Source organism: Balaenoptera borealis, assembly GCF_965194805.1.
Source record: "Balaenoptera borealis genome assembly, chromosome: 2".
NCBI lineage: Eukaryota > Metazoa > Chordata > Mammalia > Artiodactyla > Balaenopteridae > Balaenoptera > Balaenoptera borealis.
Genome location: NC_138867.1, coordinates 16,164,867 through 16,189,835, shown reverse-complemented (window position 1 = coordinate 16,189,835; position 24,969 = coordinate 16,164,867). Strand labels below are relative to the sequence as shown.

General features: G+C 34.2%; 1 pseudogene across 1 annotated transcript; it reads right to left on the bottom strand.

Moving 5' to 3' along the window:
- Positions 1-15,452: 15,452 nt before the first annotated feature.
- Positions 15,453-20,471, bottom strand: LOC309623541 (alpha/beta hydrolase domain-containing protein 17A pseudogene; annotated as a pseudogene). Its single transcript has one exon. The product of its transcript is annotated as an alpha/beta hydrolase domain-containing protein 17A pseudogene (transcript).
- Between the last annotated feature and the right edge of the window lie 4,498 nt (positions 20,472-24,969).

The window sequence follows — 24,969 nt, the reverse complement described above, 5'->3', positions numbered from 1 at the left end:
CTTTGATATTTACCTCTTTTCCTTGAATTTTTCAGCACTATTTGATATTACAATGTTATAATTCTCAGTATTATGATATGGTTAATATTCATTTTCTCTCCTTTCTTTTCTTTTTTTTTTTAATAACATGTCAAAATACCTGTTCAGACCCAATCCCAGGCCTAGCACTCTCTTTATATGTTAACTTAAATGATTTATTTATTCTTCCTGAGGTGTGTACTAGGTGTAGACAGAACAGAACCACCAGTCGTCTCTTCGGGAGGGGAAAGGATTCAAGGGAGCTTTCACAGTGGAGATGACATCTAAACTACTTCCCTTTGAAAAATAATAGAATTTTACTAGGAAAAGAATCTTGATCTAAACTTGACTCCTTAACATTTTTGTAGACATCGGACACAAGAAAGCTTTCACTCTCACTTTTCTCCGTAGCCAGTGATATTCAAGTCTGTTTTTTTTTGTTTTTTTTTTTTTAGTATATAGGCTGTCCTTGCTCTGCACAGCAGTACTTGACTATAAAGATTACTACTGATCCATAAAAACTGTGCCAGGCAATTTTGATAACCAATGGGAAAAATCCAATAGTTCTATGATTTTTAAAACTGTTCGTCAAAACATTAGAGTACATTTTACTGTTGCTTATAAACATATAGAGAAATGAAAGAATAATTATATAGTTAGTACTCTGAAATTTAAAACATGAGAAACATTGAAAATTAAGGTGTTTCAATTCTTTGTTTAAAAAAAAGCATCAATAATAGCTTGAAGAGTTTCTGCCTCCTCACCATATAGATCATGTTATGATACTTGCATTGTTTAAATTAGCGTCAAACATTTTCTCCTTTGTGCTTTAAATGTTGTGAAATACTGCTAAACATTCCTTTAATGTAAGTTTTTTTTTTTCTGACTCACTCCTTCTGGGACATCTTCATCCTTTCCCTGACAACCACTTTCCTAGTACATTATGTCAATAACTTTGTCTTTACTGTTTCTCTGGCTGCATACCTGGAGTCTCTCAAACATGTCATGCCAGTATTCCCACAGTCAGCTATTTCTTATATAACTCTGTTTCTTCTAATAAAACTCTATTAGAATTTTATTTCCAGAGTTATTACTTTTACTTCTTTGCTGCCCTTTCATCTTTGTTGGACAATTTCCTCTTTCCATTATTTATTTTCTAAAAATATCACATGGGTTTACCACTGAGAGACAAAGAGGCAACACTGCCACACACTTTGCTGTCTGTGCATGAACTAAATAAGATGTACTAAGAGGCATCTTATAAGATGACCAGTCACCAAGAAAAGAGGTGATTGATCATTGATTTTCCTGCACATCTGTTATTTACATCCATTTGTGGATTAAAGAGCTGGAAATGATGTTTGTATTTTATGCAATTATTCAGTTCACGTACTATAACAACTGAAATTCAAATTGTATTGCTGAGGGATTGCTGTTAGTTAAGCAAACCATAGTGGCTGAATTCTATGTATATCAGAACTGTGCAAAGTGAGGACTGCCTATACAAGCAGTTTACAACACTCTTCTCCAATATTATATAATAAACACTTTCAAACCAAAGTTAAAGGAAATTTAGAGTGAACGCCTGTATTACCACCTCTTAGTTTCTAAAAGAAATATTCTACTCTATGTGTTTTATTCATATCTACCCATTTATGTATACATCTACCTATTTATTCTTCCATCAATTTTATGTAAATTTATTTCACAGTTAATTGAAAATATCATTAAACTCCTCTCTAAATATTTCAGTATGCTAGTCATTAAAAATAATTCAATATTTGCTTCAGTAGTTCTTACATTTTATGTAAGCTTTACACAAATGAAATGCTCATATCAAAATTGTACATTCTCTGGGATTTGAAAAATGCATACACCTGTGGAAATCAAACATTTAATGACGTGTAAAACATTTCTATTCCCTCAGAATTCCCTCTTATGCCATTCCCAGTCAATTCCCACACCATTCCCAAGACACAGTTACTCTTTGATTATTTTTGCATTACAGATTAATTATGTCTATCCTAGAATTCATATAAATGTAATTTAATGTAATTATATTACATATAGCATAATATAAATGGAATCAAACAGTATATACTTTTTGTGTCAGTCTCTTTTCACTCAGTAAAATATTTTTGAGTCATTCAGGTTGTTCCAAGTATCAGTAGTTTATTCTATGTTCATCTTGCTGAGTGACATTACCTTTTAAAACCATATTGCAATATTTTCAGTCATTTTTCCAATTGATGGAACTTTAGTGTGTTTCCAGCTTTGGGCTATTAAGAATAAAACTTGCAGTGATCATTCTTGTGCAAGTCATTTTGTGAGCTCATTTTCATTTATCTTTGATAATTTTGAGGAGTAAAATTGCTGGGAAGGTGTATATTTAGTTTTATGAGAAGCTTCCAGACATTTCTCCATTGTGTGAATGATTTTACATTCCTGTTGACAACGTGTAAGTGTTCTGGCTGTTCTACATCTTCACCAACATTTGATGTTGCCTATGTTTTCATTTCAGATGTTTTCGTGGGGATGTAGTAGTATGAAATTGTGTACCTAAATTGCACATCCTTTCATAACTGATGATGTTAAGCTTTTTTCCTGTGCTTTTGGCTATTAATATAACAATTTTTATAAACTGACTGTTTAGATGCCTGCACATTTTTTATTGTTTGTTGCTTTTTATTATTGAATTGTAAAGTTCTTTATATACAAAAATAACAGTCTTTGTCACATTGTTTGTTTAAAATTTTCTCCTAGTCTTTGACTTGCTAATTCATTTTTTAACAATGTGATTTGATGAGTATTTTTAATTTTGACAAAGTTAAATTATGAATTTTAATGTAAAGTTATTGATTTTGTTTTATTGTTTAAAAATTATTTCCCCACTCTCAAACCCGAAAGATATTCTCCTGTGTTTGCTTCTAACAATTGTATGGTTTTAGCTTTGATATTCATATCTATGAATTTTTGGACATTATTTTTGTGTATAGTGTGAGGAAAAGGTCCAGAGCCACTTGTGTTTTAACATGGATAGCCATATTGTTTGAGTATCATTTGTTGAAAATACTTTCCTTCCCTTATTGTGCCTTTCTAAATATTACCCTGACAATAGAAAAATGGACCTATTTCTGGCCATATATTAACCTCGTAGCTAAGGATATTGATAATATTTGTTGTTAGTTCTAGTGCTTATTTTGTAGAGTTCTTAAATTTTCTACATAAACATTAATGCCATCTGCAAACAGAGAGTGTTTTACTGCTTTGATTTTGACCTTTAAAGCACGTTAATTTTTTCTTTCCTTAGTATAATAGCCAGGATCTTAAGTAACGTTCACCAGAAGTAAGGAGTTTAGGAATCCTTACCTTTATCCCTCTACTGAGGTTATTCAATATGTTCACTATTACATGTGATGTTACACATGGGATGGTTTTATTATTATTATTTGGAAACAGAGAGAGAGATTTAAAATTTTTTAAAGATAATTTACACACAATTATAAGCATGTGTATTGTGTATCTCTAGTGATTGACTATGATTCAGAGGTCAGTGGTAGCTCAGCTTACTAGAACTGCAGAAACAAATGAAGACTGTTGAAACAAAACCACAAAGAGACTATTTGTTTTTTTGTTTTGTTTTGTTTTGTTTTGTTTTTTTTTATTGGAGTAAAATTGCTCCACAACGTTGTGTTAGTTTCTGCTGTACAGTGAAGGGAATCAGCTGTATGGATACCTGTATCCTCTCCCTTTTGAACCTCCCTCACACCCCGCCCCCCTCACATCCAAGTCATCACAGAGCGCGGAGCTGAGCTCCCTGTGCTATACAGCAGGTTCCCACTAGCTATCTATTTTACACATGATAGTGTATTTAGGAATGAAATTTGTACAATGCGTCCTTATTAAATGTCTCCTTTAATCTTCATTTTAATGATCTAGTAGAGTAATTCTCCATTAATTGAATAATTTTACTTTTCTTCTCACAGGGCTTTTGGGCAATATTTTGGCTACAAGTGTATATTTCATATTTTTTGGTTGGAAAAAAAAAGAAAACATTATCATGTCATTAGTAGTTGGCCAAGCATTATATGGTGATTTATATTGTTTTATGTAACATACAATGTAAAAAATGAAATTATTGCTTTTTCTAGTTTGAATTAGCTTATTTATATTCAAATTTCTTGTTTTTTCAACAGTATTTTCTGCTTTTCTTTTGTATGCCCCATCAACACTTTAGTTAAGCTTGCATTATTCTCTTCAGTTACTTTTCACTGTGGAAATTAAAGCTATACATGACTAAAAACATCTCCTTATCAGGGAACACATCAGTAAACCCCAACTGCAAGTGTCTGGAACCAAGCTAATCAAGATTAATGCATTCATTTAACAGATGGTTACAATGTTATTAAAATGCAAATGATTGGTTTCTGCTAATTGTTCAACATCAGAAACAATCAGGAGATTTTTTTCATTTTCTAATAGGCTTTGTGGAGTTTACCTTCAGAGATTAACATAAAAGACAAATATGTAAATCTCTCTCACTAACCTCAGGAGAGTCAATCAACTTGAAAGAAAAGTAGAATAATGATTATATATTTATAGTAATGGGAAGAATCCTTTTAGTACTGTAATTTGCTCCTGAATTGTTTTGCACCCAATTTAACTAGTCTCCATATAATTGTGTGTACTGAAATATCTATTCAAATGTGATGGAATTTGGTGCCTTACTTTGACTCAAAAGAGACAATCTAACTGCTTGAGTAAATAAACTAAAATATGATGGTGGTTCTCACCAGAATAATAACTTTGTAACATTGAGGTAAAGAATATTTCAGATAAAGTAAGTAATGTGAAGTTAAGGCCCAAAGTATTTCATCCATTCATTCTTTCACTCAATAATTTTCTATTGAGGGATTTTTTTGCATCAGTGTTATTTCTCTGATAAGCAGAGGCTAAAATCTAATTAGATGTGCAACAGATTTTGGGGCAGAAATACTGGTGGACAGTAAAAGGTGGAAGGAGGTGGACTAAGGAGGGAGATTTTCAGAGCAGAGCACAGGTCTGAAACCTGTGCTTGGAGAGATGGAAGGAGGATTAGATGGGACGAGCCATGCACTGCAACACAACCCTGACAAAAGTCTTGGCTGGCCCACTGTGGGTACCCAGAATGAAAATTGCTCATCAGAAGGGCACCATGTAATCTTTCCTAGATCACAAAGTTTCAAGTGATAGAAAATAGTATAATCAGAACTGACCTACCAACCTTGCCTTCTCTAGCCTTAACTCTGTTTAACTATTTACTAAAAGTGATGATGTAAATTCCAATCACTCTTTTGAAACAATATAGTGTATATTAAGTCCATACTGAAGGGTATTGTTCCCCACTAAACTTCATGCACCAGGTGTATTCAGATCATTAAGAGGTACAGTGGGACTATTACATCTTTGTCTAGGAGACTATCTGTTGTCACAGGTGAAGTTTGTTATTTGAAGGGGAACATTTTGCAAGGATTCAGAGAGCAGATATACAATATTACAGCTCTATTTTGGCTTCATTTAGTTCAAATACATTCACAACTATTGTTTTTAGACTGTGTACTTCCTGACCTATACTCAGACAACTCAGTTTGTGCTCCTTGACATCTAAATAAAATAAATACAACAGAGGATTTTCCAAATTATAATCAGGCATTTAAAATTAAGGATCATAGTTAATTGCAAAATCATGTCTTCACAAGTAGAAAAACAACTGGGGTCGTCCTAGTGTAGAAAATACAAAGTCATATTATGAAGAATATACAAATTATATTGAACTGAATTTGCAATTCCTTTGCAACCTGGATTTGCAAAATGATGTAATGCCATTCTACATCTTTACTAATATATAATATTGATTAATACACACTCAACTTGGCAATTGTTTGTATATTAACTTAAGAAAAGGCTGGTGCCTAAGTGATTTAGACAGTATTTTTATTTTTCAAGATGATCAATATAATCTCAAAATCAAATATATCTTATCTGAAAATTGTGGTGCTAAAAGAATAAAGATTTTATCAAAATAATGGATCCTTTTCAAGCTTTTCAAATTTCAAAATTATGCACTTATAGTTATTGAATCTATATACTCAGTACATCTGAATTTGTCTTTAAAAATTGTCCCTTTTGGTACTATCTAATCATATGGTTTTCTTTTCTTAAATTTTAATATGTTACTACATGATAATTTAAAATAAAAGCAAAATCTATATGTAGTCAGTATATTTAAAGATCAAATTATGTTATTATTATTAAAATGTGTAAATAAAATTAAAATGCAATCTGAGAATATAGATTATAGAGTAAATAAACCACCTGGTTGTTCTTATTTTCTCATTACCTCCTGCTTTCTCCTAAGTTACCAGGGGATGGTACATTCTCACTATTCCTATTTTGTGGGTGAAATAGCTACATTTTAAAGGGGGTAAGTGTAGTATGTACATTAACACAGATAGTAAATTATGTATCCAAAATATAAAGCTAACTTTGATCACACTCAACATTTATGTTTAATATTTACCTTACATTTTAATGAAAGCTGACTGACAATTTAAGTAATTATTAAATATCGCTATTTTTTCACAAATGTCTGAAAGACATTGATTTTTTAAAATTGAGTTACTGTCGGGCTAAAATTTCTGGTGAATATTCCAAGAGTAGATATAGTTTACATCTTTTCTTTTAACCATACTATAAGGGCTTTAAGATGTAAAAAGATGCAAAAGGATAGCTAGGATCATTGTAGTTGGGACTGGCATAATATTTTTATAAAACTAGTAGACTCAAAATAAACAGGGTTTTATAATGAATTAGTGTCAAACAGTTTTACAATGATAAAAAGCACTATGACACGCAGAGCACACATTAGGATGGGCCTGACTCGTGTATTCTTATTCTCTAAGAAAGCATATATAGGAATCCAAATCCCAACAAAGTGGTGAGTTGTTGGCATGGAATTACAATAAGAGATTTAAATATATGTTAAACATAATCTAAAATAGAGACTGAGTCACTGAAATTATATGAAGCATCATCTTAATTTTAAAAAAAAAATCAAACTTTACATTTTCTGTTTCTACTCCTGAGCACCCATGACAAATCTTCTGACTGACACAATCTTTGTTTTGGTGCCTAGATATTTCAAAGTACATTTTCTCCAAGAGCCATACAAGGATATATTTCTAGAATATGCAAAATTTCTATAGATTTATTTAAGTTTTCATTCTCATTTTTATGCTAATCTAGCTACCTAATCAGATACTCACATATGACAAAAACACGCATATTGAGTCCTTTTAACCTAGACTATGATATCATAATTTTTAATATTTGCATCTTCCTTATATTCATAGCAGGTAGTATTATTTTAATTGTTTGTAAATAATGAGAAACAAAGACAGGTGGACTTATTCAATACAGCAAGTATTGTTTTTAAAGAACAACTTCAAAACTAATTGACAATAGTTCAAGTAGAGCAGAAATGGCAGAACTTCTAATTCAAGCTTTGTTTTTCCTATTTTTTGGCAAAATGGGTGATTTTCAATTATATCCTGGACATTTTGACTGTTATTTGAGAAGTTTGAGTCCTATTTTATTTATTTATTTAGTTAGTTAGTTAGTTAGTTAGTTTAGTTTAGCAGGCATTCACCCTATTTAGCTTTATCATGCAGGTCAGGGCCTACTTTTGTGGGCTATTGTGACTATGACAATCAATTTTCAGAGCCTCCGTGTTATTATTTTGGTCTGTTGGCTGACCTCCTGCTGATGGTCTTTGTCCACACTGCTTAAGACAGTGGAAGGGGCTCTTCCAAGCCAGACCAATCATTGCCTATACGTGGGATAAGAGTGTCCAACTCACAAAAATGGAAGTGCTTCACTAGCAGGTGCTTGTGGCAGAATACTCCCCTGATTTTGTCTTCCCTGGCTGGTGGAGGACAAAGAGCTCTTTATGGGCATTTGTGGAAGTCAAGTCACCCTTCCCAGTGCCCTGGCTGCACAATGTCACAGGGTGCACTAGGGGAGTCTCAGGTGTGATGGGGAAGGAGAGTGCTCTTCTGGCTCCTAATCGTCAGCGTCAGCAAAGTACCCAATCAATCCTTCTTGCTCATTGCCATGCTTGCCTGGTACTGCTGTCAGGACACTCACTCAGTCCAGCAGATGATTGAGTCTGCTGGGGCCACATTGTGTCACTAGGTAGGGGGTCAGAAATGCCAGACTAGGGTTGTCTTCTTCCATTTACCATACTAACTTTCAGAATGTAGGAAAGATTCTAAGATGTCTTCCCACTATGCTGTTCCTCCCATTTTTTGGTCCCTAGGCGATTTGCCATCCTCTTTCTACTTTTCAGAGTTCTCTTTCAGTTTTCTCTTGCATTATTTCCAAAGATTATACTTATTTTTGGAGGAGAGTGGAGAGACTAACTCTATGCCATCTTAAATGGACCAAACATAGTTTTGTTTGAATATCATTTGCATACTTACTTTTTATCTTTTTGTTTTGTTTCTTGGGTTTTATTGCTTAGTTTTGGGGGTGTTTTGTTTGTTTTATATGAGCTACGATCATAATTGGTTCATATCAAATCTAGATTTAAATATATTTAATTAAAATATATTTTAACAATATATTTAAATTGACGCTGGGTACCTTCTGACTGTCTTTCTTGTTTGGGTTATTTTTGAGTTTTTAAAAAGGGTTACTCCATTACTTAAATGTGAGAAACATTACATTAGATACAATAGAGGTATTAAAACCTTGGCTTTCTCTATATATTAAATCATATTAAAGGAAGATTTTGCTGCCCTGAGAGGCATTTAATCTATTTAAGGTGACTCAACATTACTTCTCAGTTCTATCATGCATCCATTTTATAGTTGAACTCTCAAAAATCAGTAATGCTTTCCTCATTTCAAATGTCTTCTAACTCATATTACTGGAACCATTTATTTTAGATAATACCATGTTTAAGCTTAATGATCACTCTATGTAATAGTTTCTATTTTCCATTTTTCATAGAAGTTCAAAGAGGTTAAATAAACTTCCCTGTGGATAAACAGAGATTGATCCACATTTCTTTCATTTTATGCCTCCTACTTTTTCCATGATATATTTTAATAAATAAACCTGTTTAGGAAATTTCCTAAAGTTTGTGATCGTACTACCTTAGGAAACTTGGAAATAAAGCTAAATAGCAATTTTGTTTATTAATGCCTGTTACCATGATAAGAAAGCAAGGACAACTTATAACAGAGGCCAACTATAATGTTTTACTTCCTAGTGTTAGTGATCTTGCTTCTGTAAGATAACATAAAGATAATCAGTATGGAAAGTGTTTTCCTCAGTTATATGATATGACTTCTTACCTTCAGAGGCAGAAGAGGCTAACGTTATTTTTTTTTATTATTAAACGGCAATTTCAGTGGAAGTTCCTTCTACCTACTTCAATTTAACCAACTCTTAGAATAAGCGATGCTCTTTCCAGCTTCTATAACAAATCCTTACTGGAATCCTCTATTAGTAATTTTCCTTCTGGCACAACTATGTGTTTTTCTCACACTATTTGAGTTATATATTTAGCAAGAATCAATTGTGTTTGTTCCCAAACCTAGCTATATAAATTACCCATTTTACTACCATTACATATTTTAATTAAATAGTAGCAAACTCATGATCTATGTGTACAGAGTATTGTCTTTTTAAAAACTACTTTAATAACATGTAAATATTTATAAATTTAATCAATAAAATTGCTAATAAATTAGGTATCTGTAAGAAAACATTAGAATATGAGAAAAAGTAATAAAGTCTACAGGATTATGCCCCTGATTGGCTTCATAGATGGCTTTGAGAATTTTTTATAATACTTCAAAGCAATTGAAACCAGAAATCAGACTTTGCACTGCTGATGTAGTTCAGGCAAGAAAATGGACTATACAAACCAATGAACCTTGTCTTAAAAATATTTTTTAATTAAGAGATAATATTAATGTATTGGGCATCCTTAGTCATCTCATTTAACTGTTCACTTCCATTAGTCAAATTCTAAAGGGGGGCTTTTATTATCTCTTATTTTTCACTTGCATTAATTTTCACTTTTTTACTATTTAGTATAGTACGAATAAATTTCTATGTCAATAAATTAGATTTACATTAATTTTATAATACTTAATGATTAGAAACCAATATTAGCCAGTCTTTGTATATAAAGTGATTCCATAAACCATCTATTTTGCGTTATTTTCAATAAAAGACTGAAATAAAGGGTATATTCAAAAAGATGGAATTGCTATATCCAAAGGCACCATTTTTTTAAGTTTTAAAACCTATTGCCAATCCTAACCTTCAGGAAGTATATTTCAGTTTACATTGACAATAATTTAGCAAAGTGGAGAATTAGAGTTGGCATTTAATAACTGGGTCAATATGGTTGGTTCCCTTCATGACTTTCTGATTCTCATAAAGCCCAGGATATTATTGAACTCCAAGACAATCAATCACAACATTCCCCTATACTCCTCTGATACAGACCTAAACCATAAACTGGTTTTTCTCTAGTTTCTTTCTCTGTAGTCTGTATGGTTACAAATCTATCTATATCCAGGCAAACTACCTATTTCCTATATTGAGTCCTATTAGTATATCTTCCACAGTTATGCTAATTGGAATGTCTCCATATCAAGGACAAAATCCTACATAGAATCATATTTCAGATTCTAAACTGTTGACTCCCTCATACTGAAGGTACAAGCATCTTTGCTTATCAGTTAATTATTAGCCAAACCATGTATGAGTCTACCATGTCCTTCAGGCACTGTGACCTTAACAAATCCCCAGATTCCCCAGAGCCAGCCTCTTGGTAGAGGAAAGTTATCTTTCCTTCTCCAAACCTCATTCCACATATTCATGAATGAATTATTCGCAGGTCTTTATTTTATCTCTATTCTTTTTATTATCTCTCAGTTAGAAGGAGATCTGCCTTTCTTCTAGCAAGGCTTAACTACAAATAAAAGTTCAAACTTAGGTCACTTGTGAAAGTTCATGAACATTTCAAATCTAACAAATTATTCGAACATGCATATAAATCCCTTTTGTATAAAACTGATGTCGAAATTAAAGGAAAAAAAAAAAAAAAAAAAAAGACAGGCTTCAGATTTAGAAGTTTGTGGCTTACCAGAACCAGGCTTAATAACTTTACCACTTTTTCGCCCGCCCTCAGAAGAACCAAACTTCAAATATAATAGATACTAGTAGGTGAACATTGCGCAGCTGGAAAATATTACTCTATAATTAGAAGTGTGCAATGGATTTTAAAACGTAGCATAACAAGGGACTTGTGGACATTAATTTAACATAAGGAAGAATAGTTTTCCTCATTTTCCTAAGTCCCCTGTTGATCTGGCCTCTTAAATTTTCAATAGAGGTATGTGAAGATATTGCCACATTCGAAGTATCTATCCCCATCAGCCAAAGAGTAATGCCAGAATCACTGCCCTGGAGTATCAGCCAAAGCTCTTACTTCACAAGTATCTTCTTTCACTTCCCAGCTCACAGGGTTTAGCAAACTGCTTCTAATCAGCACTAAGAGAGAGAAGGACCAAAAGAAACATGTTTTCACATTCATCATAACCAAAAATGAATCTGTTAGTCACAATCCTCTATAAACCCACACTAACTTATCCTTCCTTACTTCCCCATATTCCAGTCATTTATGTTCAATTTTACTCATTCCATGTGAGGATTTTATAAATTTTCAACTTTATACCAATGCTCATCTGTCTCTCGCCTTTTAACTACCATGTGCCATGCGACTCATTCACGTTTTTAACACTGATTCATTTATCCTACATATACATTGAATGCTTACTATACAATAGACGTTGTTCCAACAAAAGAAAAAAGAGTGATGATCAATACCAACATTTCTTGCTCTCATACAGCTTTTATTACAAGATGTGAATAAAAACAACAAGAAAACACATCAAACTGTTAAAATCTTTATGTAGAGGATTAAAAGAGGGTGTAGGATAGAAGTGACTAGGTGATTAATTTTTATTGTTGTAAAGAAGAACACCATCAAGTGGAAATATGAAGGACAAAAATTATTTGGCTTGAAAATTTTAAGGGAAAGAACATTCTTGGGAAAAGAAAAAGAAATGATTAGTAGATGGGCCATAAGTTTCCCCAAAGCTTGGTCAGTTTATGGAAACAAAAAAAGCCAGTTTGGTTGAAGCACGATAGGTGAAAAAAAAAAATTAATGTAAACTAGAGACCAGTTGATAGGCCTGGGCTGGGTCATGGAAGGTTTGAAAGCCAGTCTAAGAATTGTAGACTTTATTAGAGGGTAAAGAGGAACCAAGAGAAGATCTTAATCACAGGGGACAGGTGAGGTAATGAGGTATATTTTACATATCAGTTTGACTGCCACCAAGTGAATTAATTGTAGGGCTGAGAGCTGGACAAAAGCGGAAGCAATACAAATGAATATTTTGGGTGAGATATTGTCAGTTCACAGTTGGGGGGACAAAGTATAAGATACATTACAGACTTCAGAATTTCACAGTCTACTCAGGGTACTTGGTCATTCCTCTGCAATAACTGTACACCCAAACCTCAGCGTTTAGAAAGGCCATTTCTATCCCCCCAAGACTCCCTGGGTCCACTCCAGGGAGCTGCCACTTCTCCCTGCAACTACCTTGAAAGTCAGTTGAAGGGAATAATCTCCCTTTTTTCAACTCCCATGGCAGTTTTTGTGCATCACCTACACGAAACTAAGCAAAACTTTCTTTACATAATATTTAATTGAAGAAAATACTAATTATAAATATCCTTAAGAAAAAAAAACTGCAACACTCTTGCTTCTCCACATGACACACAATGGTGCCTTGCAGAAAACTGTGGTTACTAATAAGTGTTCGAAAAACGAAGGGTGTGGCCAGTGTGGCAAGGGCTGAAATACAAAATGGTAGTTCAGAGCTGAGAGTATAGTAGAAGGCAAGTGCAGGATCTGCAGAACACCATCTCCTGGGACCAAAAGAAAAGTCATTCGCTACTTGGTGTGTAACACCTGAGGTTGGCATGTTGCAGGGTTCTGTGAAGGCACCAGCAGTTGGGGAAGGCTGGGGTGAAGATGGGGAAGGTTTAACCATGGCCATTTGATGTGATCTCCCATCTCCTCTCCTGCTCTTTCTCCCTCATCACTTTGACTCCTTTCCTAGTCTTTACCTGTGCTGATCCTTCTCAGGGTCTTAGTACTGGCTCCTCTTTCTGCTTTGATGCTCTCACCTAAAAATCCAGTTATCTGTTCAGACATTATTCAGTTTGCTGCACAAATTCATCTCATCAGAGAAACCAGCCCTGACTGTGTTATCTGAAATGCCTCCTGTTGTATTCCTAATTCCTCATCTTTTCTTTTTCCTTCATAGGTAACACAACATATTTAATCTTTGTTTGTCATCTGTCTTCACTAGCAAAGAAGGTTTGTGAAATCAAGGGCTTTACCTTATTGTATCAACCAATTCAGCCCCTAGACCTTTTCACATAGATTGCTCTTAATAGTTGCTGAATGAGTGGCTGGGTAGACGGATGCATGAAAGCACCCTCTGGGTAATGTTCTGAAGATTTAATAAGAGTTAGGCACAAATATGGAGAAAAGGTGAAAGGACATTCCAGGTATAGTTAGAAGCATCTTTATAGGTACATTCAAGGCACTGTAGAGAGTTCATTGTTTATGAATATGGTGTTAAGTGATTGATAGCTATCAAGAAGAGATCAGGGTGTGTTGATATTTGATGAATAATATGACAACGTGTTTTAATTTCATCTTGAGACTAATCGATGCATTGAGTGATATCAGTTTTACATTTTAGAAGGAACAATGTGCATCACATGGATACCAGATACTTAAAATTGATCAAATTCTATGGTGATTGGCTCACTTTAATAGTTCATGACAGAATAGGTATATGCAGCTACCTTTCTCTGTTTAACTTTCTAAAATGATACTTCTCACAATCATCTTTTAAAGAAAGAATTACACTACCCTCGAACTCATTAGAGTGGTGTCAACTACCTGCCATATGGATAATATACTCAAGAGAAACAACCTAAGGAATGCACATTCAAGAAAGGAACCGAGATATTCTTTTTCTTTTTTAAAATTTATTTATTTATTTTGGCTGCACCAGGTCTTAGTTGCAGCAGGCAGGCTTTTAGTTGTGGCATGTAGCATCTAGTTCCCTGACCAGGGATCAAACCCAGGCCCCCTGCATTGGGAGCATGGAGTCTTAACCACTGGACCAACAGGGAAGTCCCCCCGAGATTTTTTATATAAATTTTGGTTTACAGCTATCACCAAAGGTGATAGAACTGCTTTCCATAAGTTAAATGTTTTTTCAGACAATTTATTTTTCTGGGAATCTCTATTTAAAAATAAAAGTACGTTGAAACGCTTGCAGTAGATTTGTTACCTTATTCTCCTTAACTATTTATTTTTTTATTTTTCAAAGCTATCTGACAGAACAAAATTTGCTGTATTTTTAGAAGAAATTAACTTAGATTTTTTAAGATAGAATTCAAGGTTAAATTTGAAATTTATTTATTAATTTTACTAAATTTGTTCAAGGTTAATTTTGAAATATATATTAAATTTATTAAAATGTAATGAATATTCAACATCTTAACAATTTCACAAAAAATAATTTCTGGGAATTCACATATCATTTGTAAAATAATCTATGTAATTTTGATGAATGTCAAATCTTTGTTATTATAGAAATCTGAATTGTAATTAAAAGAACACACACACACACACACACACACACACACACACACAAAATCCAAAATTAGCTTGAGCAAGAGACTAGTCAATGAGAAGTGATTTGAAATAAATTATATTCATCTACCTTTTTCAAGAACTATAAAAATTACTTATAAATCACTTTTTTTATTTTGAATAAAGTGTGAAGTCATAAAAATAAGTTCTTGTCCATGTTACAGCCCATGGAACATTCTGGTACTTAAAATATTTGTTGTTTACCTGAAATTTCAAATTTAACTAGGCATTTATGTTGTGTTGTTATTTGTTAAATCTGACAACACTACTTTCACATGATCCGCATTAAGCTAGTTCTCTCTAATCTTGTATTTTTAGGAAATATTATTAGCCTAAGCGCTAAATTTTCTTGTTCCCTATTATATAACAACTGAGTCTTTATCAGTAGATTACAAATTCCTCAAGGGCTAAAACTATGTTTTATTCATTTGTATATTTATCAGATTACCAAGCACAATAACTTAGTAATAACTGTTCATAGCCCAATAAATATTTGCTCTTTAAAATTAGATAAACATACAATCAAGTTTAAATCATCCATGTATTTATTATGCATGTTCGTTTTTCCAAATACACTGTATCTTATGGAAGTGCAGAGAACAACTGGCTTTGAGTGGCTACCAGGTTTAAGCACTGTGGTAGGTGTTAGGTAGGTAACTGTTGCAAGGCAGTTTAAAGCCACATTAAGGAGACGAAATGACTATACTGGAAGCAGTCAAGGAAAACGGAAAGTGGATTATTACTGTAATAGTAGTTTGATTATATACTAGTAAGGGCACTAGACTAGCACTCATACTTTTTGTTTTCATTACATTTCCACTACTTACTACACAGCGTCTTAGGACACTTCAGTTGTTACCCTACAGATCTTAGATGAATAATTTTAACATAAGTTACATGTTGAAGGGATAATTTTTGGATATACTACGTTTAACATACTACATTACCAAAATTAACGTAATTGGTTTCATTTTATGTTTTTTTAGAGTGGATATTAGAAGATTCTAAATAAAATATGTGGTTTGCATTATACTGCACACTGGATGCCACTGATTTAGTAGTATTGAAATTAATTCTGAAAATTGTATCTCTAAATGAAAAATCTGTTTTTATTTGCTCTTAACACTTAGAAAGAATATTTTATTCCCTTTTTTGTTGGTTTTTTTTTTACCTTTATAAAGTGATGAAGCAAGAATAAATATAAGAACTAACTATAAAATAATAAATTTATTTTCAGAATATAGTCTTCATATTTATGCATAATTACTAATAATATTTTGAAATTTATTTCAATACTGTAATTTACTGGAAATATATCAAACTAATAAGGAATAAAAAGCATGTATCATCTGTTTTAACTGTCCATAATTCACATTTTAGTATATTTGTTCCTCTGAGAAAAACATTTACATAGCGGAGCTTAAATTATCATGCTAAACTAAAATAAACATATATTCATACTTTATTTATAATGTAGTTGACATATAGACGCTGTAAAATAAATTAAGAATCCTACTACTAATAATATTTCTTTTAATTAATAAAAGTTTGCTGAATAATCTTTTTAACATTCTCTACCAAAAATGAGAGCATTTTGTTAATGCATGATTAGCATGTTTTAACTGTTTCATTTTCTTATAGAAACCACAACATGAATCTTGTGCTAAAATTACAAGCTGCTATCCAGAAATTGTAATCAGACTTTGTGACCACAGTTCTGGGTACAAATGGATTTAGAAATAGAGGATCAAGATTAAATTGATCTTATCTCACCCTCCAGCTTACGTCATGCACTGGGAGAACTCAGATATTACTAATTATTGCCTCACCCACCTCCACCCGCCTCTGCTGCTCTGTCCATCTCATCGGGCCCAAAGCCCAGAGGTAACAGACCCTCTGCAACAAAAGTAGTGAACGTTTATGTGAGCTGAGAATTTATTTATGTTTTTGTATTAATCATTTCATCCTCCCAACAGTTCTATCAGGTAAGTACTCTTATTACCATATTATAGATAGGAAACTATGGCACAAGAAGCTTTAACTTGCCCCTGTTTTAAGGTTGGAATTCATAGAAATAGCATTTGGACATTGACAGATTGCACAATGTATGTGATCTTAACCATTAGGCTACACTGATTCTTGGTTACATTAATATTTTTTATGTCATTATACTTTACCTAACAGCTCAAATATGCAAAGCTTAAATGGTATTTTATAATACATAAGATTAATAATTATTAGTAAATGCTAATTAATCAAGATGTGTTTAAATCAAAATAGTTATTTCAGTTACTGTTTATTACACATTTCACAGATATTTCATTTAACGATAAATATACAGAAAATTATTTCTGTGTATCAAACAATATGTAAGCTGAAGTAACATCAGGATTTGTTACTATATCAAGAAGACCATTGGATGTTTCTATAATGTTAATAGAAACATAGGCTAACATTTATCTCACAGTGATTCTTTGGTAATATTGTACCGCTGATTGTTATTTTTCAGCGTATAATGTGATATTATTTAAGTAATTTATGATTGTAATTTAAACGTATAGGCCTGAAATTTATTGAATATTGTTTTCCTTGCTCTATCACCTTTCCCCCTTACTTTATATGTTAACATAATTAGAAGTTGTTTTATAGCTTTGTCAGAATTGTTAAAATATTTAGAGCCTTAAAATATTAATCAGGAATCATTACATATTCATTTAATGACTTTCTAACTGACATGAAGGGAAATGAAAAATGAAATATCTCCCATAAAGCCATTGAAAGAAAATAAAACTGTCTATAAAATATCCATTACATGAAATGAATCCCCACAGTCCTCTGGACTTGAACTCGTCAGACTGCTTCATGATGAACATTACTTTGTCTTTTTAAGTTAAAAATGTATAGTTTTCAATTACAGGGTTTTAATTTACTTTAAAATTTAAATTGCTAATTAATCAACTTCAAACACTAAATTTCTGATGTATTGGGAGCTTTATACTCCTATCAAAATGTATATAGATAAAACCTGCTATAAAGATTATTCATTTATATTGAGATGACTATCTGATTTTAACCCCCGATTCAGATAAACTTTTTCATTAGAGAAATTTTACATCTCTATGATTTTTTTCCTTTCTAATCATATCAACCACCATGAGTGTCAGCATGCCCCAACACTAGTTAATAAGTACTTTTCATTGCACATGGAAGATGAGTAATCTAAACATGTGTTCCTTCTTGTGTATATCAGCTTTCCATTTGTGATGTTTTTATTTCAAAATGAATGCTAGAAGGGAAAAGAGAAAACAAATATTGAGTCTCAAATTCCTGAACTGTTTCCACTATATGTCCTTTCAGAATGGTCTCCATAGTATTTTCTCTGGGCATCTCTTTTATGTTCTTCCTCTAATAGAAACATGCTTCTTTCCTGAGGACACTTCTTCCTATGTGGGCTTCTCAAAGGATAATTGTTTAGCTCATGCAGCTCAATATCAAAAAAACAAACAATCCAATCCAAAAATGGGCAGAAGACCTAAATAGACATTTCTCCAAAGGAGATATACAATGGCCAACAAACACTTGAAAGGATGCTCAACATCACTAATCATTAGAGAAATGCAAATCAAAACCACAATGAGGTATCACCTCACACCAGTCAAAATGGCCATCATCAAAAAATCTAGAAACAGTAAATGCTGGAGAGGGTGTGGAGAAAAGGGAACCCTCTGGCACTGTTGGTGGGAATGTAAATTGTTATAGTCACTATGGAGAACAGTATGGAGGTTCCTTAAAAAACTAAAACTAGAACTATCATATGACCCAGCAATCCCACTACTGGGCATATACCCTGAGAACACCATAATTCAAAAACAGACATGTACCACAGTGTTCATTGTAGCACTATTTACAATAGCCAGGACATAGAAGCAACCTAAATGTCCACCGACAGATGAATGTATAAAGAAGATGTGGCACATATATACAGTGGAATATTACTCAGCCATAAAAAGAAATGAAATTGAGTGATTTGTAGTGAGGTGGATGGACCTAGAGACTGTCATACACAGTGAAGTAAGTCAGAAAGAGAAAATCAAATACCTTATGCTAACACATATATATGGAATCTAAACAAAAAAACAGAAACAAAAAGGTTGTGAAGAACCTAGGAGCAGGACAGGAATAAAGACACAGAGCATCTTGGGACACCTTCTAGGTGTTGGGGAACGCATCACAGCAGTAGGTATTCTTGGTGTCGGGGAAGGCGATGTGCATGCCCAGGGTGAGCGGGAAGGGCAGCACCACCATGGCGCGCTGGTAGCACGAGGCCAGGTCCACGGTGGCCACCGTGCTGATGATGCTCTGCCCGTACAGGATGCCGCTGTCTGGGCTGATGCTGTACTTGATGCGCAGGGCCTACCAGGCCACTGTCGGGCGTAGAGGTTCTTCTCCGAGGGCTTGCCCAAGCTCACGCTGCAGCCGGAGTAGTTGGAGATGTTGCAGTTGATGCGCGTGCCCAGGCCGATGTAGAAATTGCTCATCTGGCCCAGGTCCACCGCGTTGCCCTGCGAGGAGAGAGACATGTACCCGGCGCTGGGCACACAGCGCACATACATGCAAGAGACGCGGTTGCCCCGGCTGCTCTTGGTCGCCAAGACCTCGATGGTGTCCAGCTTGCGCTGGCTGTACCAGAAGTCGGCGCGCTCCAGCAGGTGGAGTTTCCAGTGCCCCGGGGGGTGCCGGCCGAGGCCCGCAGGTTCCCGAGGGGGAACTGGCCCTGGCCCACTGGGCCCGGACTCGGGCTCAGGCATCAGCGAGTAGGTGGGCCCTGGAGGCAGGAAGGCGAGCTTGGCGGCCATGCGGCTGGGGCAGGGCGGGCAGCAGAAGAGGCAGCAGAGTTTGGTCACCAACAGGCTGTTGATGGCAGGCGCCAACCTCCTGAGACCCAGAGGTACACAGCTTGTTGCTGGAGCTATTCTCTGAGCACAGGGCATTGATTGCTTCTCTTCTTAGACACACGGCTGCACAACTCCTAATGCTCTACTGGATTGAATTCCCTTCGTTCTCCTCTTCCTCCCATGACATAGTTCTCTGACAATCAGAAGAGTCGGCAATGATGAAAAAGTCTAAATTCCACCAGGCACTGATGCTACGCCTATCCCTTTCTCCGGCTCACCTCCTATTATCTGTGGAGACTATGTTTTCCAAAATTCAAAGTAACTTTATCACTCTTCAACCTATAGCCTGTCCACTCATTTAAGCTGTGTATCACTTCTTCATTAATGCACTTTTTTACTTTTACAGGATTTACTGTTATGGGGAATTCCCTCTGAAATTGTAAGCTATCAACTATTGCACTTAGTTTTCAGGTGGTGAGCTTTTGTTATATGTTTGACGCACACCCCCCTTGGTATTTTACTTGTAACCAGGAGAGACTGACAAATACCACTCATCAAATGTCATCTGAAACTAAATTTTGAAAACCATGTTGTATAGCATTGTTTGAAGTTTATGTGGGAAATTTAATCATTATCTAACTCTTTTAAGAGCCAAGAGAAGTGTGTTGAAGCATGGTTTTCATGAGCCATAGGCGTTTGATTCAAATATCCATTCCAGTCAAACCTGTTTATACTACCTATGTGCACACTTCTCATTTGTTATCAACACATAGGCACAGGAATTGAGTATATCATGTAAATATAAACTATACATCATATATGTGAATATATAAGAACAGTTTTCATTTAAAATGTACCCTCTCAATCCTCTAATAATTAATTAACTTTCACACACTTTCTTGAGGGCAGGGACATTTTTAATTACTTCAAGTAATGCACTGAATAATTTACATATATGTATAAATATAGTTTAATTCTTTTACATTTATAAGAAACAGAAAAAGTACTCTTGTGTAGTCTAAATATTACTTGCATTTCCAAAAGAGTAGTTAATTTTATTGCGTACCCTAGAAAAAAAAGACATACTAACACAGGATTTTAGATGTCTCTTTGAGCATGAAACTAATTCAAATTAATAGAGGGATAATTACCCCTCTCTGTTGCTACAGGTATTACTTAAAGAATGAACAAAATGTCACAGCAAGGAGAGTGACATTTGTTTAACAAGAAATCATTAACGTGTCTGTTCCTATTGAGCTCTGTACTCTATACTCTATTGAAAAGCTATACAGTTGAATATGCCTGATAATCTAGCTTTGTCAGTTCACTTCAAGCCAAATAAAATGTGAAAAAAGCCACAAGTCCTTTTAAACCTATTCTTTGGAAATAAAACTATTTATTTGTCCTGAAGAACAAATAACTACAAAAAACAAGAAGTAAAACAAAATTTCATAAAATAATTATATTTTATTCACGTCTTACTTCTGTTGAGATTGTTAGCCAAGGTTATAAAATGAGGTTTTGCTTATTGATCTTAATATTAAAAATTTGAGTGTATTGTATCATTCATTTATGGTCTGGATTAATTATTATATATTAAAATTCTCAACCATTTTCTTTTATTAAAAACAATGAGGGGACTTCCCTGGTGGCACAGTGGTTAAGAATCTGCCTGCCAATGCAGGGGACACGGGTTTGAGCCCTGGTCCGGGAAGATCCCACATGCCGCGGAGCAACTAAGCCCGTGCGCCACAACTACTGAGCCTGCGTTCTAGAGCCCGCGAGCCACAACTACTAAGTCCACGAGCCACAGCTACTGAAGCCTGTGCGCCTAGAGTCCGTGCTCCACAACAAGAGAAGCCACCGCAATGAGAAGCCCGTGCAACGCAATGAAGAGTAGCCACTGCTCGCCGCAACTAGAGAAAGCCCGCGTGCAGCAACGAAGACCCAAAGCAGCCAAAAATAAATAAATTAATTAATTAATTTAAAAAACACTGCTTACTTATCAAGTTATCATTTGTAGAATAAGGAATTGCTTGTTTTCTTTACAAAACTTTAAAATGTTTTAATTTATTTTTAAGACTTGATAGTGAATTTAAATGTCATGATTTTATTTCTTCACCCAACATTTACTTCATTATTCAACTAAGATCAAAAGATCAGACAAATCTTATGTAGAGTTGTAAACTGATAAATTATTTCTTAGAGACCCTACAATTTTCTTCCCATCCTTAAAAAAATGACCACCTTACCTTGCTTCTCCCTTTATCTTAGAAACATAGAGTTATGCATCTACTTCTATTTCCACAAGGCTCCTCCTCTTTATGTTTCCCACATTATATCCTTTCAAGTAGAATTTGGTATTCATCATATTTCATGATTACTGCTACTAGCCAACAAATATATTCTATTTTTCTCTTTATTTTATTTTTATTTTGCATTTTCTCAGAATTCTCCATTTCCTAAAGTTAGTTACCACCGGCAACAATAAATGCTTTCTGTGTTAACCTAAGTTTAGTTCCTATTTTTTAAAATATTTTCATACATCTTCTAAATTTGAACCTGAGCCTGATGAACACAATAGTTTGGGAATTCAGATACTACAACAAAAAAAGTATATATATATATATATATATATATATATATATATATATATATATACACATATATTAGCGCCAGAAATAGTCAATGGAATTGAAAATATCAGTGAGAATATCTGATCCTGCTCCACATTTGCAAACATTGGGATAGATGAGTAGTTTCTGAATGGAATAAGGAGTGTGGTCATAGCCTCTACTGTTAGTTCAAAACTTTACATTTTTCCAAAGCTTTTCCATATGCATTTTGTTGTTAATTCCTCACAATTGTCCTATACAAATATTATTATTGAAACTTAATGATGATTTCGGTGTTTTATCTGATAGTATGCTGACTCAGAAGCAATCTTTTGCAGCTAAGTCCTTGTAACTTTCCTGTATTCACATAAGTTGATTCTTTTTATATATTGTTGGATTCTGTTTGCTAATATTTTGTTGACGATTTTGCATCTATATTCATCAAAATATTGTCTTGTAATTTTCTTTTTCTTAGTGTTTTTTTTTTTTCTGCTTTTGATATCAAGGTAATGGCCTCAGAATAAATTTGGGAGTGCTCCATGTTCTTCAACTTTTTGGAATAATTTGAAAAGAACAGGTGTAAGTTCTTTTTTATATGTTTGGTAGAATTCTCCTCTGAAGTCATCTAGTCCTGGACTTTTGTTTGCTGGGAGTTTTTTTTTTTATTACAAATGCAATTTTACTACTAGTGATTGGTGTGTTCAAATTGCCTATTTTTTCTTGATTTAGTCTTGGCAGGTTGTATGTTTCTAGAAATTTGTCCGTTTCTTCTAGGTTGGCATATAAGTTTTCATAGTATTCTCTTATGATTTGTTGTACCTCTTACCTTATTAATTTTTTCTACATCCGTTCCTTGGTAAAGGGGGTATTGGTTCCAGGAGCCCACACAGATACCAAAATCCTCTGATGCTCAAGTCCCTTATGTAAAATGGCCTATTGTAGTTGGTCCTTGCATCCTGCAGTTGATTGAATCCATGGATGGGAAACTCAATGATAGGGAGGGCTGACTGCATTTCTAATGTTCCAGAAATTTAGTTAGGTTCTAAGAGTTAAGGTAATATTATTACTATGAAATTATTCACTGGCACCACAAGTAAGAACCAGGAAATATAGACAAAAATCTATTGTTTCCAACAATCCCTGTATCTCCATTTTTTGTGTATCCCATCCATGGCACCTATTTTTTTGGCCAAGTGGCCTGCAGTGACCTTAAACTGACACTAGCTCCTCTTACGAGCACATGCCCTGGAAAGCAGCCAGGAGAGGCATAAGCAAATCTAAGTTCCTGACGTGACTTCCCCAACCGCCAACCATATCCACTATCTCCCAATGCCTTCTCCTGATGCATGCCTTAGATACGAGCCCCATGGGGCTTACCAAAACTCCTCTATTTTGGTTTGAGTTGACCAATTGGTCTTAGCCTGGGACCTCAAAACACACCACCCACAGACCCTTGGGCATGTGCCCCAGGTCCTGTCTCTCCCTTGCTGTCTGCACTCTTCCTTGACTCCCTCATGCTAAGAAGTAATATGGAATGCCTCACTTAGACATATGCTTTGAAACGTAAATGACAACATCAACATGAAAGTTTCAAATACTCTTTCATACGCTCTTTCCAATATCCTAATGCCGATGAAATATTCCAGTTTTCTTTGTGACTCATCACACAATTAGTGGCATGCAATCCCATCAGAAAACTCTCCTAGAGTCTCCAGCCAAGAAGATCATGCAAAACTTCATTGAGGAAGTGACATTAAACACCTAAATCTGTCTTGTCACAAACTCAGAGATTCTTGCAGAGGCCAGACTGTGAATGAACATGGATGTATGACCAGTGATACTTAAGGCAGAGAGCTGGGAATTAAGGTCTAAAGCATAATGGAGCCCTTCTCAGCCTCAGGTACTGGTGTAATAAGGGTATTAGAGCCCTATTTTACCAGATAATTGAGTTTTTCAAGACAAATTTGATATATGAATGTGTATATGATGAATCATAAAAGATATAAGATGATAGCTAATTAAAACTATTTGAAACCGAAGGGTAAGTCAACAAAATACATCTGACAGGCCAAGTAAAGGCTGTGTGTTTGGGATCCCTCCTGCAAAGAATGATTGGATTGGGCTCAACAAAGAATGTACCAAATGACGATTTCAGGCCAAATGTATGTGTGCATATGGCTACATATAGGAAATAACAAGACACATTTGGAATGGTGAAAAATTAAAAAAGACAAAATAGTGCAAGAAAGGGCAAATTCCATTATAGGTACAAAAAAACCATATCATTCAAGGGTGTTTTATCTGTGCTGAGAAATTTTTTAACTTTATCAAAAGCACTATATCTCTAAGAAAGGACTTGACTCTATGATATATTTATGAAAATTGATATTTATATCAATTAACAAATATATGGTTGAAGACAATCTATAATAGAAAAAATAACAGAATTTTTAAATTTTTTTATTCCTGAAATAAATCAATATTTACATTCATGCAATGCAATAAATTATTATAAAATGGTATATAATTACCTAGGTGTAATTCAGATGATAAAGAACAAGAGTATAATATCTAA